General features: G+C 43.6%; 1 protein-coding gene across 1 annotated transcript in view; it reads right to left on the reverse strand.

The window, feature by feature from the left end:
• The window catches only part of boka (BCL2 family apoptosis regulator BOK a), a 76,128-nt gene extending 62,780 nt beyond the window's left edge, over positions 1 to 13,348 (reverse strand). Inside the window, exon 1 of the mRNA XM_038815817.1 lies at positions 12,986 to 13,348. The gene's annotated coding sequence lies outside the window, so the exon portion shown is untranslated. The remainder of the gene's footprint in view (positions 1 to 12,985) is intronic.
• Positions 13,349 to 18,037: the final 4,689 nt, after the last annotated feature.

The raw sequence follows: 18,037 nt of genomic DNA on the forward strand, positions 1-18,037 counted from the left end.
TCCTTCTGCATGGTGAATTCTATGATTCTATGAATATTAATAAGACTTTTATAAAACGGACCAGTCTGGGAATGCATTGATATTTATGGAACGTTTCTACTCCCCCCTTAAATTCCCGACAATTTCTGACCAAAGGTCATGCCTAAATGCTCCCACTTCTAGAGGGGAAATAGTAATAAATTAACAATCTTTATTAGTGTCACAAGTAGGCTTACATTAACACTGCAATGAAGTGACTATGAAAATCCCCTAGTCGCCACACTCTGGTGCCTGTTCGGGTACACCGAGGGAGAATTCAGAATGTCCAATTCACCTAACAAGCATGTCTTTCGCGACTTGTGGGAGGAAACCGGAGCACCCGGAGGAAACCCACGCAGACACGGAGAGAACGTGCAGACTCCGCACAGACAGTGACCCAAGCCGGGAATTGAACACTAGTCCCTGGCGCGGTGAAGCAACAGTGCTAACTACTGTGCTACCGTGCCGCCCGGCTCTTGCCCTGAGGGAGCTTCAATCTGGTAAGGCTCCGGGCCCAATGGTTTGGGATGTGAACTTCACAAGGAATTTAATGACTTAATAGGTCCTTTGAGTGGTATGTATAACCATTCATTTCGAGCAGGTCTGCTGCCGCAGTTGCTTTGTGAAGCAAATGTTTCCTTAATTTTGAAGGCAGGCAAGAAGCCTGAACTTTGCACATCCTATAGGCCAATCTCACTCCTGAAGGCGGACTTTGTACGGTGCTGGCACGGCGCCAAGAACAAATCTTCTCTCTGATCATCCAGGGCGATCAGACTGGGTTCATAAAGCGCCTGAATTAATGTAACAATGTCAGGAGGTTATAGAACATACAGTGCAGAAGGAGGCCATTCGGCCCATCGAGTCTGCACCGACCCACTTAAGCTCTCACTTCCACCCTATCCCCCATAACCCAATAACACCTCCTAGCCTCTTTTGGTCATGAAGGGCAATGTATCATGGCCAATCCACCTAACCTGCACATCTTTGGACTGTGGGAGGAAACTGGAGCACCCGGAGGAAACCCACGCAGACACGGGGAGAACGTGCAGACGCCACACAGACAGTGACCCAGCGGGGATTTGAACCTGGGACCCTGGCGCTGTGAAGCCACAGTGCTATCCACTTGTGCTACTGTGCTGCCCATTAAGGTTACTAAGTATTATCCAGGTCTTTCGAAAGCAGACATTTGATGGTTTGGTAATCTCTTTGGATGCAAAGAAAGCTTGAAATCGAGTGGAATGTAATTATTTATTTTATACGTTGCAGACGTTCGGACTAGGAGGGGAGTTTAAGTGGATAAAAAGTGCTTTAAAGAAGTTCATTGGCCGCAGTTCTTACTGGAGGTTATCCATCTGATAATTTTAGTCTCCAGGAAGGGACTAGGCCGGGCTGCCTGTTATTCCCATTATTGTTCACAATAGTTAATGAGCCTCTAGCAGAGGCAATTAAACAGGATCCTTCAACATTTCGGCTATTCAGTGGAAGGAAACAACATAAGATTATGCTATAGGTGAAAGATGTGTTGCTATTTATATCTGAGCCTCTGTTTCCTCTATTATTGATGTGGTGGATGGGTTCAGCCTCTTGGGTTATAAAATCAATTTTACGAAGTCTGTGGCTATGCCTCTGGGAAGGTTTAGAGAGAGACATTCCCCCCCCACCCCCCGCACCCTTTCCCCTTATTTCCCATTTAGATGGTTCCCCCTCAGGGTTTACTTATGTGGGTATTTTTGTTACTCCCCTCTTTCAGACATTTGTATGGGGCAAAATCCCCACCTCCCCACTTGCGTCTATTAAGTGGGACCGATAAGAACATTGAACAAACGCAGCCATGTGTTTCCTGGTGCTCGCAATGCCAGGAAACACCACGCGATCTAACGCCCATCCGGTTACATATGGGGCCTCAGCGGGGAACGTGCGCCCGAGGCCGCACTCTGCCCTATTTTGTGCACTGTAAGAGCTCCGCTCCCCAGACCTCCTCAGTGCAGCAAACTCCCGATGCGACTGCAAACCCCCGCCCCCACACAGCCCTAAATAACAAGGGGGTCTATGGGCCTCCTCGCACACCGGCGCAGTGCACCCCTCGGCCCTATCGCGCCGCGTGAAAAATACCCAGCATGGCACCCGGGCACTGCTAGCCTGGCACACCGGCAGTTCCCCTTCCAGCTGGCAGTATCATCTAGGCACTTTGGCAGTGCTGGCTGGCATCCAGGTGGTAGTGTCAGGGTGCCTGTCATGTGAGAGTACCTTTAAGAAATAGGTGTTTACTACTGCAGTGAAGTCAGTGAGTGGGTGGAGCTGGGCTGTCTGTCAGCTTTTTACTTTCATTTTTGAGCAGGCTGCAGGGTATTGTTTTCAGTGTTGGAGCTGAAGCCAGACCAAGTAAGTGTACTGATGTTCTCTCTGCCATCAAAAGACTGTCTCTTGATCATTTTGTGAATTCAGAATTATAAATGTTCTCAGTAGTGAATGTAAACCTAATGTGCTTCTGTTGAAAGGTGTTTCTTCTGTCTTCTGGATGTTGTTTGGGAAGTTATTAAGGATTACTTAGTGTTGTATTCTTTGTGGGTTGTATTTCAATTGATGGTTACTAAGATGTTCACTGTCTGTTTTAAAAAGGTTAACTCGAGTTCATAGAATAAACATTGTTTTGCTTTTAAAAAATACTTTTCCATTTCTGCTGTACCACTTGTAGAGTGGGTTGTGTGCTCCCCATACCATAATCTATTAAAAGATGTGGGTAAGGTGAACTCCATGCTACACTTTCGGGTTCTCTAAACCCTGGCCCATAACAAATCATGAGCTCGTCCAGGATAAAAGTCTATCTACTGGATTGGCTTAGTGAACTTAAAGACAGTGTGTAGTGAGCATATTGTGGTTGCTTTTCAAGTATGGTATTTTAGTTTAAGTAGGGAGTGTGTTGTGGACAATGGCTCTTCCAGAGGCTCTGAAGTTTTTGGGGGTGGAGACGGTCACACGCAGTACCTTATGGACAGAGGCTAAAAGCAGACTGTTAGATTTGGCAAAAACATTGCAGTTAACATTACCTGACAAAATGCGAAACGATGAGGTAATTATGGCAGTGGCTAAGCATTTAAAGTTGCCTGAGATACAGTTTGACTCATTGGAAATAGCAAAAATTCAGTTGGAAATAAAAAAAATGGAACATGAGAAAGAATTAAAGCAGTTTGAATACGAAAGAGATAGAGAGGAAAAAGAAAGAGAGAGAGAAAGAGATAGAGAGGAAAAAGAAAGAGAGAGAGAGTGAAAAAGAAAAGGAGAGAGAAGAAAGGAGAAAAGAAAGAATAGCACGAGCAGAACAGAAAGAAAGAGAAAGGGAGATACAGATCAGGGAAAAAGTTAAAAGAGAGAGAGTTTGAACTTCAGAAAATTTCCATAAAACATGACAGTTAGTTAAAATTGGCAGACGTAAAGGGAAACATACAATTGGATGATAGTGATGAGGATAGTGAGGAAGAGCATCAAAGTCGAAGGCTTGGTGGGGATCTATTTAAATATGTACAAGCGTTGCCAAGGTTTGACGAGAAAGAGGTAGAAGCCTTTTTCATTTAATTTGAGAAGGTAGCTAAACAAATGAAATGACCACAGGACATGTGGGTATTACTGATTCAAATAAAGCTGGTAGGTAGGGCCAGTGAAGTGTTTGCATCACTACCGGAGGAAGTATCTGGGACCTATGAGGAGGTGCAAAAATCCATCTTAGGTGCATATGAGCTAGTGCCTGAAGCCGACAGAAAAGTTTAGAAATTTAAGGAAAGGATTTGGTCAAACATACATGGAGTTTGAAAGGTTCAAACAGAGTAATTTTGAATAAGGGTTTTGAAAATAGACCTAAGGTATGAAGCTCTCAGAGAAATTATACTTTTGGAGGAGTTTAAAAATTCAATTCCTGATATAGTGAGAACTCATGTGGAAGAGCAGAGTGTTAAAACTGTGAGGTGAGCAGCAGAAATGGCAGATGATTATGAATTAGTTCATAAATCAAAGCTTGGTTTCCGACATCAGTTTCAGCCTGTGGGAGATAGAAACTGGGGACATGAGAAATACTCAAGTGGTAAAAGTAAAGGTGATCTGATGGGAGATAACAAGGAGAGTGTACCTCAGATTTAAAAAAAAATACAGGAGGGTGGAAGAAACATGAAAAGTTTCAAATGTAATAAACTAGGCCATGTAAAGTCACACTGTTGGTAGTTGAGCAAAAGCACTGGGAAGGCTGATGTGGTAAAACAGGATAAGACAGTAGGATTTGTTAAAGTGGGAAAGGAAAGCCCAAGTGAAGCGAAGGAGATGCAAAATATTGCACAGCCTGATCATGAGGTGATTGATAAGAAGGTGCCAGATTTCTTAAAAGAATTTACTTGTGTGGGTAAAGTTTACTCATGTGTATCAGGAGGAGCAGGTAAAGAAGTCACAATTTTAAGAGATACGGGAGCTAGTCGATCTTTAATGGTAAGAGATGAGGAGTTATGTAGGTTGGGAAGAGTGTTGCCAGAAAAGGTGGTAATATATGGAATTCAGGGTGAGAGTAGTGTTCCATTATATAAGGTAAGGTTGGAAAGTCCAGTGAAGAGTGGTGAAGTGATAGTAGGAGTAATAGAGAAACTATCTTGTCCAGAAATACAGTTTATCTTGGGTAATGATATGGCTGGATCGCAGGTGGGAGTGTTGCCTACTGTGGTTGATAATGCAGTGGAAAATCAGACAACTGAAGTGTTGAAGGACAAATATCCTGGGATTTTCCCGGATTGTGTGGTAACAAGGTTGCAAAGTCATAGGTTAAGACAAGAGGAGAAATCAAAGAGTGAAGATGAAGTTGAAGTGCAATTATCAGAAACGATTTTTGACCAGATGGTTGAAAAAGAACAAGAACAGGTGGAGGATGAGGCTGATATTTTTAGTGCAGGAAAATTGGCGGAGTTACAACAGAAAGATGTAGAAATAAAACTGATGTATCAGAAAGCATATACGGAAGAGGAATCTGAGTGTATACCAGAGTGTTATTACAGTAAAAGTGGTGTCTTGAGAAAATGGAAACCTTTACAAATGCAGGCGGATGAAAAGTGGCCAGAAGGTCATCAAGTAGTATTGCTGGTAGGGTATAGAAAGGAGGTGTTGCGAGTTGCACATGAGGTACCAGTGGGAGGTCATTTGGGAATAAGGAAAACTCAAGCTAAAATACAAATACATTTTTATTGGCCTGGACTACATAAAGATGTAGTTAAATTTTGTCAATCATATCACACATGTCAAGTGATAGGGAAACCTGTGGGCAGCACGGTGGCACAGTGGTTAGCATTGCTGCCTCACGGCGCTGAGGACCCGGGTTCGAATCCCGGCCCTGGGTCACTGTCTGTGTGGAGTTTGCACATTCTCCCTGTGCCTGCGTGGGTTTCGCCCCCACAACCCAAAGATGTGCAGCTTAGGTGGATTGGCCAAGCTAAATTGCCCCTTAATTGGAAAAAAAAATAATTGGGTACTCTAAATTAAAAAAAAAGTGATAGGGAAACCTCAAGCAGTGATAAAACCAGCGCCCTTAATACCTATTCCAGCATTTGAGGAACCTTTCACAAGGATCCCAATTGATTGCGTAGGACCGCTTCGTAAAACAAAATGCGGGAATCAATTTATTTTGACGATAATGGATGTGTCTACTAGGTTTCCAGAGGCCATTCCAGTACGTAATATTACAGCTAAAAAGATTACTTAAATTAAAGTTACTTCAATTCTTTACTAGATATGGACTACCCATAGAAATACAATCGGATCAAGGAACAACGTTTACCTCAAGGTTATTTAAAGAAGTTATGGATAGCTTAGGAATAAAACAATTTAAATCAACTGCGTACCATCCAGAATCGCAGGGAGCGTTAGAAAGGTGGTATCAGACTTTAAAGACAATGTTGAGGGCTTACTGTCATGATTATCTAGAGGATTGGGATAAAGGAATTTCATTCGTACTTTTTTATTTTAGGGATGCACCTAATGATTCAACCAAATGTAGTCCTTTTGAACTAATTTTTGGTCATGAGGTAAGAGGACCACTTAAATTGATTAAGGAAAATTTGGTGAGTGAGAAATCAGAAATGACATTATTGGATTACATATCAAATTTTAGGGAACAATTAAATAGAGCAGGTGAACTGGCTAGACAACATTTAAAAGTTGCACATGTGATGAAATGGGTAGTGGACAAGAAACCCAAAGTTCGTAGTTTTGCCAGTGCCGATAACGTTTTAGTGTTGTTACCAGTAGTAGGTGAACCTTCAAAAGCAAGGTTTTGTGGACCATATCGGATTGAAAGGAAATTAAATGAGGTGAATGATGTGGTAAAAACACCAGATAGAAGGAAGACTCACCGAGTGTGTCATGTGAATATGCTTAAAAGGTAATTTGAAAGGGAAGGAGAGAAAAGGGAGGAGGTTTTAATGATCCTAACTCAATGTGAGGAACCAAATCCAGATGACTGTGAATTTGACACACCTCAAATTAAATTCGAAAAAGAGGATGTTCTTAAAAATTGGGATAAATTGTCGAGTTACCTTCCAGAGGAAAAACAAACTGACCTGAAAGAGTTATTGATATCACATGGGCAAGTTTGTGGAGATAAATTGGGAAGTACTAAAATGGCTATACATGATGTAGATGTGGGAAGTGCTGTTCCAATCAAACAACATCCATACAGACTTAACCCTTTATAATTGGCACAGGTTAACAAAGAGATTGAGAATATGCTTGAAAATGTCATAATTGAAGTGGGTTGCAGCCAATGGAGCTCACCCATAGTGATGGTACCAAAACCCGACAGTACCCTACGGTTGTGTGTGGACTATAGAAATGTTAATGCAGTTACAAGAATGGACTCTTATCCTATCCCACGTTTGGAGGATTGCTTTGAGAAAGTGGGACAATCAGCTTTTATTTCCAAAATGGATTTACTTAAAGGTTACTGGCAGGTACCTTTATCCGAAAGGGCGAAGGGGATTTCAGCTTTTGTGACTCCAGATGGTATATACCAATTCAAAGTTATGCCACCTGACATGAAAAACGCCCCAACCACATTTCAACGGTTAACTAACAAATTTGTTTAAGGATTACCCAATTGTGCGGTATACATCGACGATCTGGTAAGATGGAGTTATTCAATCGACTTCAGGAGGCGGGTTGGTGATAAACTTAGCCAAAAGTGAATTTGGAAAGATCCAAGTCCTTGGCCATACAATCGGACAGGGTCGAATGGTCCAAGGGGATGTGAAAACAAAAGTTATTGGGGAGTTTCCGATACCCTCGACACGACGGGCAATAATGCGATTTCTTGGTATGAGTGGATTTTACCGGAAATTTGTACCCAATTTTAGCAGTGTGGTCTCTCCACTGACGGACTTGCTCAAGAAGCGTAACAAATTCCAGTGATCAGCGGAGTGCCTGAAGGCTGTGTTAACCACTGCTCCTGTGTCAGCCATCCCAAATTACACGAAACCATTCAAAGTGGCGGTTGATGTGAGTGATGTGGGTGTAGGTGCGGTGCTTCTACAGGATGACGACGAAGGGCTAGAGCGGCCTATTGGTTATTTTTCAAAGAAATTGAATTCTCATCAGAAAAGGTATTCCACGATTAAGAAGGAGACTTTCAGTTTGGTGCTGGCTTTGCAACATTTTCACATTAATGTGACCAGCAATCCGTCTGACACCGTTATATATACTGATCATAATCCGTTGATGTTTTTGGAGCGATTCTGGAATAACAATGCAAGGCTGTTTCTCTGGAGTTTATTGTTACAGCCATTTCATTTTAAAAATAGTACATGTGGCGGGATGAGAAAACGTGAAAGCTGATGCTTTGTCACGAATGTGATGAACGGAAGCAATTTCAGTTGGAGGAAGAACTAAAAAAGAAATGGACTATATTATACCTGTTTGCGTGTTTTGTTTTTTGAAACGAAAAATATATTTACTGCGTGCATTTCTTAAGGGCTAGTGAAAAGGTGAAAAATGAAACCATCTTGAAGTTGATGATTTATTTTTTCTTGGAGGGAGGTGTCATGTGAGAGTACCTTTAAGAATGGGTGTTTATAAATGGGTGTGTATATAAATATTTGTAGTGCGAGTACCTTTAAGAAATGGGTGTTTACTACTGCAGCGATGTCAGAGAGTGGGTGGAGCTGGGCTGTCTGTCAGCTTTTTACTTTCGTTTTTGAGCAGGCTGCAGGATTTTGTAAATGTTCTCAGTAGTGAATGTAAACCTAATGTGCTTCTGTTGAAAGGTGTTTCTTCTGTCTTCTGGATCTTGTTTGGGAAGTTATTAAGGATTACTTAGTATCGTACTCTTTGGGGGTTGTATTTGAATTGATGGTTGCTAAGATGTTCACTGTATTTTAAAAAAAGATTAACTTGAGTTCATGGAATAATCATTGTTTTGCTTTTAAAAAATACTTTTCCATTTCTGCTGTACCACACCTGTAAAGTGGGCCGTGTGCTCCCCATACCACAATCTATTAAAAGTTGTGGGTCAGGTGAACTCCATACTAAACTTTGGGGTTCTCTAAGCCCTGGCCCATAACATTCCCAAGTGGCATGAGCAGTGCCAGTGTGCCACCCTCCCCAGAGGGTAAACACCTGGGGCTCTGATCCCCTCGGAGACCTCCACAAGTGCTATTATATCTAATCCCCATTTGTGGAGACCAGCACTGAATGAGACTCGCCCGAGATCTCCAAGGCAAAGGGGGATAGATCCCAATGTCTTGGTTACCTCCAGGGAACTGTATATTAGAGTGAGACTAGCTGTCTTGCTGTAATATGCAGATTTTCGAAAAACTGATCCTGCCCACAATGGATGAGCTTCACATTATGGTGTCTTGCGAGGTTTGAGTTAGGTCTCACTGGGTGTAGCGAGCCAGGTAGATCCCGGGAATGGGGTCTCCATCATTTACCGGCCATACTGCATCGCAGTGAGCAGTAGACAATTCAGCCCCTTGAGCCTGCTCCTCCATTCAATACGATGATGGCTGACCACATCTCGGCTTCAGCTCCACTTTTCTCCCTGTTCTCCATAACCCTTCAACCCATTACCAATTAAAAATCTGTCTATATGAGCACAAGGCCTACTTTGTTGGTCCCCCTTACTGATATTGTGGCTGGGTAGGATAGCACTGATTAAGATGAACGTGCAGCCTAGGTTATTACATTCTTTACAGATGCTGCTAAGGCCCGAAAAGGAAATTAATGGATGCCCAGTTCTTTCATATGGAACAAAAAGGAACCTCGCTTAAACCTAACCAAATCGCGGCTGTCCAGTTCAAGGGGGCGGGGGGGGGGGGGGGGTTAGGGGCGCTGAACATTAAAATTAATCACATAACTTCTCATCTTAGATTCATAAGGGAATGGGTCAGAGAGGATCCTTCCTTCATTTGGTTCAATATTGAAGTTGGCCAGTCTATGTACTCCTTACAGATCCTGTTGTTTCTTAGGAGGGGGATGTTTCCTGCAGCACGGTTAGCACTATTGCTCCACAGTGCCAGCGTCCCAGGTTCGATTCCCAGCTTGGGTTACCGTGCGTGGGTTTCCTCCGGGTGCTCCGAATCATCCCTCTGTGTACCCGAACAGGCGCCGGAATGTGGCGACAAGGGGATTTCACAGTAACTTCATTGCAGTGTTAATGTAAGCCTACTTGTGATAATAAAGATTATAAAAAAAAGATTATTAAAGTGTGAATATCCTATAATCTAGTATGGAACGAATAATGGAGCTCCTAAGGGAGTTTGGTGCCTTCTCAGGTTACAAACGTAATCTGAGCAAAAGCGAAAATGTCCCTGTGAACCCACAGGAGGGGACAGCAAAGTCATCTGATGATCAAGATGAACGTGCTGCCCAGGTTCCTCTTCCTGTTCAGATTAGGGCAGCATGGTAGCACAAGTGGATAGCACAGTGGCTTCACAGCGCCAGGGTCCCAGGTTCGATTCCCTGCTGGGTCACTGTCTGTGTGGAGTCTGCACGTTCTCTCCGTGTCTGCGAGGGTTTCCTCCGGGTGCTCCGGTTTCCAACCACAATCCAAAGACATGCAGGTTAGGTGGATTGGCCATGATAAATGGCCCTCAGTGACCAAAACAAAGATTAGGAGGGGTTATTGGGTTACGTGGATAGGATGGAAGTGAGGGCTTAAGTGGGTCGGTGCAGACTCGATGGGCCGAATGGCCTCCTTCTGCACTGTATGCTCTATGTTCTATGTATCCCGGGGGGCATATAGAAATAGAAGAGGCCAGAATTAAAAGGAAGGCCCTACAAAGAAGGAGGAACTGGGAGCACTGGGACATCCCTCCGATCTCTGGCCACTACCGTACTCTGTCTCCTCCCTGCCCACTCCACCTCCCCCAAAGCTTGATACTCAAAATGCCCAGTGGTAATAGCCACACTAAGAACGTGGGATCAACTGCGACACCCCTTTGGTCTAACCGAGATGTTCACTATGCCCCCCATTTGCAACATCCACAAGTTCACCCCCCGGGACAATGGATGCCTCCTTCAAAAGGTGGTGACAGGACAATGGGACTCTGGCAGTAGGAGACATGTACATAGAAGGCAGAGTAACCATCCTAGGGGAATTTGTGGACAAGTTCCAACTCTTGAAAGGAAATGAACCAAGGTACAGTCAAATCAAAAACTTCCTCTGCAAGGAGATGATGACATTTCTGCAGGACACCAGAAATTACCAGGATACTCTCTCCTAGACAGACTACTGACTGCGGGCGAGCTAGAAGACGTGAACTATGCGGATATATAGGGACATATGGGTTTAAGAACTAGGCAGGGAGATAGGAGGATGACTTTGGAATGAAGGGTAAACTTTACTTTCACATGTGCAGGGCTGAGCCTAATGTAATTAAAGGTGGTGCACAGGGAGCACCTAACCAGGACAAGAATGAGTGGGTTCTTCCCGGAGGTGGAAGACAAACGTGAACGATGCCAGGGAGGCCCGGCCAACCACCACACATGTTCTGGTCCAATATATGGATAAATAGTCACGCTGTACTGTACCCGTTTTGAGGGTTTCTTCTGTTGTAACAAACGGAAAAATTTTAAAGTATATTTTTAAAAACTTACATGATATTAAAGACTTCCTTCGGGCTACATTTTGTTAAAGATACCCAGCCTGTCAATACTTTCCTGTTATGTATACCCAAGCATTTCTGATATTATTCTTATAAATCTTCTCTGCCCCCTCTCCAGTGTATTTGCAGCCATTTTATGAGATGATGAACAAAACTGCATGCAAAACGTGGTCTAACCAAAGTTCAATACAATTTTAGCTCAACCTCATTACTTTTCAATTCTCTCTCTTTAGAAGTAAAGCCTAGAGCTTAGTTTTCTCTCATTTGATGGCCTTGCTAACCTGTGGCACATTTGTCCACTGTGATCCCGTCATTCAGCTCATTGCCTCTTCCGAGAATTAAGTGACTTCCCTCATCTTCATACTAAAATGTCCTACCTGACATTTATCTGTGTTGATCTTTATTTGTCATTAGAGCAGCTTGCACCTCCTGATGTCCCAAAATGCTTTACAACAACTCGAGCATTTCTACAAGCAGCAACGTGACAACCATACAATCTGTTTTATTTTAAGTGGTGTTGATTTGAGGTATAAATACTATCCAGGATAACAAGCCTCTCCTTTGAAAAATGCCCTGGGTTCTTTAGCGTCTGCTTCAGTGGGATTGGGGTAGGGGGAGATTTTGGTTTGGCATCCTATTCTGTGATCACGTTACTGCGGTGGAACGGTCAAAATTCTCCGGCCGTCGGGATTCGCCATTCCCACCGGCAGTGAACCTCAGTCTGTGGGTTTCGTGGCGTCGTGGGGTGGCTTCAATGGGAAATTCCATTGACAAGTGCCGGGAATAGAGAGACTCACTGCTGGGGAACTGGAGAATCCAGCCCAGAATCTGCAAAACCTGTGCCAGAATGCAGATACCAATGGCTGGGGGGGGGGGGGGGGGGGGGGTGTCATTGAATTTATCTATGGCTCAATTAAACAGATTTTTTTCATAGTCCAGGCAACAGATAGGAAAGTGGAGCTGAGGCCACAATCAGATTTACCATGATCTTATCAAAGGGCTGAGCAATGTGAGGGGCTGAATGGTCAACAGGCGTTACCTAATGCTTAGGCAATCTTTCGTTATAGAATGTTATGAATGGCGGGAATTAATTGACTGGCCTGCTAAGTGGAAATATTGAAGGGCTAGGTCACTGAGGCCTGGGCAGAATGTACACACCGCCAGATGCTGTGTGGCAGGTTAACACGCGAGGAAGCGGCGATCACAACTGGTTCAAATAGGCCCTTCACCCAAACCTCTCTCAAAACATGCAGCCCAAACTTCCAGCGAGCTTTTAAAAGAAAAAAAAAATCCGTCAGCGACATTCAGACAGATGGAAACCACCAGGGATGTCACAGCATTCACCAACACAGCCTGTCACCGTCTCGAATGTGTCAGAAATAAATAAATGTAACCTGATTAAAAACAAAAACCCTCCCTCAAACCCGCTGGACGCTGAGACTCCAGTTCCAAGCCACCCCCCCCCCCCCCCCCCAACAAAGAATACAACCCTGAAAACCGACTGGGTTTGGGGTGGGAAGTTGCAGCCAGCAAAAGCAGCCTCGACTCCCCGGAGCTGAGGGTGAATTGTGAGACTGTCTCAAATCTCATCACAGCACAAGGGAAGTCCTCCACTAAATCAAGGCTTGGGGATGGTATACATTCTCATTTAACGAGGTTGGGGGGGGGGGGGGGGGGGATTCAGACAAGAAGGAACAGCAGCTGCAGGATTCCCGGGAGGGGGGAGAAAGGGGGAGGATTGTCCCGCTGAGTTGGAGATGGAGCTGCTCTCTCATCGATAGCAGCACAGTGAGAAAGAAGCTGCCCTGTGAAAATACTCTCTCAAATCAGTGAGTTGGACTGACCTCCTGCTCCGGGACTTAATTAAACTTCCTGCCGTGTTTTCCAGGAGTATGTGACTCCAGGGAGTTGAATCCTCTCCTCTCTCCCCTTTGCTGATTCACTCGCAGATTCAGCTCCTCGCCTCCCAGCTCCAGTTGTGCGCCGACTCTCCCCCTCGCTCCCCTTTAACGATGAGACTACTTATCTCCCCTCCCCTCGCTGAAATGCGGTTTGGTAAAATGCCCCGAGGCTTCCAGACAACTTTCGCAAACAATCCCATTTATGGAAAGAGAATCAATCGCGATTAGGAGGCTCCGACCACCTCCACACTCTGCAACCCTCCCTTCACACAAAGGCAGCTTCGGGGTTACTCAACAAGCCATTGCTCCCTCCCTCTCTCTCCATCTCAGATTAAACACACCGCTCTTTGGGGAAACACTGCCCCTTTCTGGCCACTCGGCTCCACTGAAAGTGAAAGCTTGCCGACCTGACATTGTCAATGGAATGTCATAGTCCAAAGATAAACAGTGTTGGATCCGATTGATATTTTTAAAAGTCTTGTTAAACAAAAAAATATGGTGATTTGTTGGTAATACTCGGCGTGATCAATTCCTATTTGCAGACAATGCAAGAAATATGAAAACACACGGACTCGCACACCAAGAAGGACACTCACAGGAGATATACATACATATATATATATACAACACACAGAATAATACAATCAGAGGGACCTGGGCACCTATTCAATGCACAAATATACAGAAATCACTCAACACGCTATAACAGCGTGATTCAGATAAATTACGGCGTTCAAAAGGCATCTTGACAAACACATGGATAGGATGGGTATAAGGCACAAGGAAATGCTGAGGGTTTTGGCAAAGGTTGGTATCATAATTGGTACGGGCTTGGAGGGCCGAAGGGCCTGTACCTGTGCTGTATTGTTCTTTGTTCTTCGTTTTAACAGGCACACTGAGGGACATTGGCAACTGTACAATACACACAATCATCTCTAATTGCGAATCAAGAGGTGGCTCGTGCATTTTGATTAGTAAATGGACAATGATCCACTGTCATTGCAGATGTATTGTATCTGAAATTGAATCAATCAGAATCATTCTGAATCTGAATTCAAATCGTTCTGAATCTGAACCATTCTGAAGCAAAATCATTCTGATTCTGAATTTTAATCAATCTGCATCAGAATCACTCTGAATTTGGATCATTCTCAATATGAATCATTCTGAATCTGAATTTGATTCATGCTGATTCTGAATCTGAATTTAAATAATTCTGAATTGGAATCATTATGAATAATTCTGAATTCAATTTGGAACCATTCTGAATTTGCATTAGTCTGAATCATTTGGAATCCAGATTAGAATCATATTGAATCTGAATAATTCTGAATCCAATTTTGAACCATTCTGAACCTGAATAATTCTGAATTCACATTGAAATCATTCTTAATCTGAATTATTCTGATTCTAAATTGGAATCATTCTCAATTTGAATCATTCTGTATCTGCATCAATCTGAATCAGAATCATTCTGAAGTTGAATCATTCTGAATAGGAATCAAAATCAATCTTAATCAAATAAAATCAAAATGAGATACTGAAATTTGAAATAAAAGCAGACAATGCTGAATAAACCCAACATGTCTGGCGGTATCTGTGGAGAGCAACAGTTAATGTTTTGAGTCCAAATGACCCTTCTGCAGAACTGGAGGAAAGAAGAAATGTAGAAATTGTTATGACACCCTGGGCTAGTGCACGGTCAATTCCAGCCCCATTTGTACCGGACAAGAGAACACAAGTGAATTAACCAATAATTCTTGTAAAAATTCCCAAACTCTTTGGCCCTTAGCTGACCAATAATTACAGTCACCAAGTTTGTAAGTTGAAACACAATTGCTGTTTATTTATAGCAAGAATGATGATGAAATATGCAGTAATTACAACTGGATATCAAGCAAGCTAACCGACTACCTTCTTTTGCTGTCCCATCCTCTACCCCCTACACACGCGAGATAGACTAAAACAGATGGGAGGGGGGAAGGAAAATAATAAGGATGAAGGTCAAAAGATAAGGGGATGGATTCTCCAAAAATGGGGCCATGCCCCACGCCAGCGTAAAAACGCTGGAGTTTTACTCTGGAGATTACTTAAAAATATTAGCAGCTATTCACCTACCTGCAGGAGGCTGGCAGGGCCCCAGAGTGCTTCTCGCAGCTTCAGCTGTGGATGTGGGCCACTGCACTTCTGTTTGCGAGTCCGCACGGCGGCGGCCTCAAGCGGCTATGGGGACTCAGCCGGTGGGCGAGGAAAGGAGGTTCCAGCGATTGACCCTGCGCCGCTACATCTTACACGCCCAATCGCTGCTCCTACCGCCCATAAGGCCCCCCCCCCCCACAGTACCTTATCCCCCACCCCCTACCAGGGCTGCCGTGGACTGAGTCCGACTGGCCAGACGTGGTTAGAACCACGCCGTTGGGTATTTAGCCTGTCGGAACTGGGGCATCGCTGGGAGGGCCTCTGGCAATGGCCCCCCAACGAACTGCATAAATGGCGCGCAAGCGATTTCTCCAAAGGCGATTTCGGCGCGGGGCTGCGGAGAATCCAGCCCAAGAGTTTCCAATGGCATGCTTTCGTCACAGCACACTGGATGATGAAAGTCCTTGGTTTGCAGCTTGTAGCTTTTTCCTGGAGAGGCTCCCTTGGCTTCACAGCAAACTCTGTTTTCAGTTTGTGATTTATTTCCAAGCCTCTGCGTTTTCTGGAGAGAGAGCTGGTTGGTTCAAAACTCTGCTGGCACAGCTTGCAATGGTTCTCCTATACATAGATTCATCCAGGATTCCTGTCAGTTCAGAAACACAGCTTTTCTGGGGTGACACGGTGGCACAATGGTTAGCACTACTTCCTCACAGTGCCAGAGACCCGGGTTCTATTCCGACTTTGGGTTACTGTCTGTTGGGTGCACTTTCTCCCCGTGACTGCGTGGGTTTCTTCCGGGTGCTCTGGTTTCCTCCCACAGTCCAAAGGTGTTCAGGTTAGGTGGATTGGCCATGCTAAATTGTCCCTTAGTGTTCAGGGATCTACAGGTTAAGTGGGGTTATGAGGATAGGGTGGGGGATGGGCCTAGATCGACTGCTCTCACAGAGGGTCAGTGCAGAGTCGATGGGCCGAATGGCTCCCTTCTGCACTGTAAGGGATTCTATGATTTGATTCTATGAAAATGGTGAGGGAAGAGGTCAACAGTCCTTCCTCAGAACAGCCAAGTTAAACTGAAACTAAAACTCAACCCTTGGAGCTCTGAAACATTCCAGTAGGATCAGATCCTATCACCGGGCAGATCTTTTGGCCCAATTCATTGGCCACCAGCCAAATCAATCAAATGAGTCATCACTGATGTCAGCCAGTCAGCAATCACCAGTCTAAAACAGCACAGCCTTGTTGGAAACTTCTGTTTGAATTAAAGGCACAGGTCCATTAAAGGCACAGGTGCATTAAACATCCATGGATCAAATATGTAACAGCAAAAATAAAAGAAAGGGGAAGGGAATAAACAGGGAGCAAACAGGAACGAACAAGAAGGACCTTTACAAAGGTAATGTATTATGTAGTAGGAGAGGTGGTCGGAGGAGTGGGGGAGAATAGAACAGAGATAGGTCAGGACAAAGGAGAGATTGACAAAGGGGGCATGAACATAAGGCAAAGGAGGGTGTTAACACTATCATTAAGGATGAAGGGTGCTAATAGTGGCAAAAGGTAAAATAGCAGAATGTGTTAATGGGAGTAAAACTAAACAAGGGAGGAGTTAGGTTATGTTGGGCCAGGCCAAGAGAATTGAAAAACAGCAAACTACAAAGTTGGGAAAGTTGGGGGGGGGGGGGGGGGGGGGGGGGGGAGAGGGGGAGTCTAAAGTTGTTTAATTCAGTGTTGAGCCCAGAAGGCTGTACCATGTCTAATTGGAAGATGAGGCATTGAGAATCATTCTGAATCTGAATTTAAATCAGCCTGAATTTCATTTGTAATTGTTCTGCATATGTATCATTTTGACTCTGAATCTGAATAATTCTGAACCTGAATTTGGAAACATTCTGAATGGGAAGCATTCCAAATTAGAATCATCCTGAATCAGAATAATTCAGAATCTGAATCATAATCATTCTTAATCTGGATTTCAATGATTTATAAGATGAATTATTATGAATCTGAATTTGAATCATTCTAAATCTGAATCATAATCATGCGGAATGTGAATCATTCTAAATATGAACTTGAATCATCTGAATTTGAATAATTCTGAATCTGCATAGCGATCATTCTAAATTTGAATAATTCTGAATCAGACCCATTCTGAATCTGAAATTTTAATATTTGGAATAGGAATCATTCAGAATATGAATAATTGGGCAGCACAGTAGCATTGTGGTTAGCACATTTGCTTCACAACTTCACAGCTGTGCCCAGGATCGATTCGCAGCTTGGATCACTGTCTGTGCAGAGTCTGCACGTTCTCCCTGTGTCAGCGTGGGTTTCCTCCAGGTGCTCCTGTTTCCTCCCACAGTCCAAAGATGTGCAGGTTAGGTGGATTGGCCATGCTAAATTGCCCTTAGGTGGGGTTACTGGTTTACAGGGATAGGGTGGAGGTGAGGGCTTAAGTGGGGTGCTCTTTCCAAGAGCCGGTGCAGACCCAATGTGCCTAATGGCTTCCTTCTCCTTCTGTAAATTCTTTGATTCTATGATTCATAATCTGAGTTATTCTGAATTTAAATTATTCTGAATCAGAATCATTTTGAATCTGAATTTGAATCCTTCCAAATCAAAATTGGATCTGAATCATTCTGAATTCAAATTGGAATCAATCTCAATCTGAATCATTCTGAATCTGATTTATGAACTAGAATCATTCTGATTCATTCTGAATTTGAAAGGTTCTGAATCCAAATTGGAATAATTCAGAATTGTAATTGCCATCATTCTGAGTCAGAATCCAAATAATTTTGATTCTTTATCATTCTGTATCAGAATCAGAGTCAATCTGAATTTGAATCAAAATTGACAATC

The sequence above is a fragment of the Scyliorhinus canicula genome, chromosome 13, assembly GCF_902713615.1.
Source record: "Scyliorhinus canicula chromosome 13, sScyCan1.1, whole genome shotgun sequence".
Lineage (NCBI taxonomy): Eukaryota > Metazoa > Chordata > Chondrichthyes > Carcharhiniformes > Scyliorhinidae > Scyliorhinus > Scyliorhinus canicula.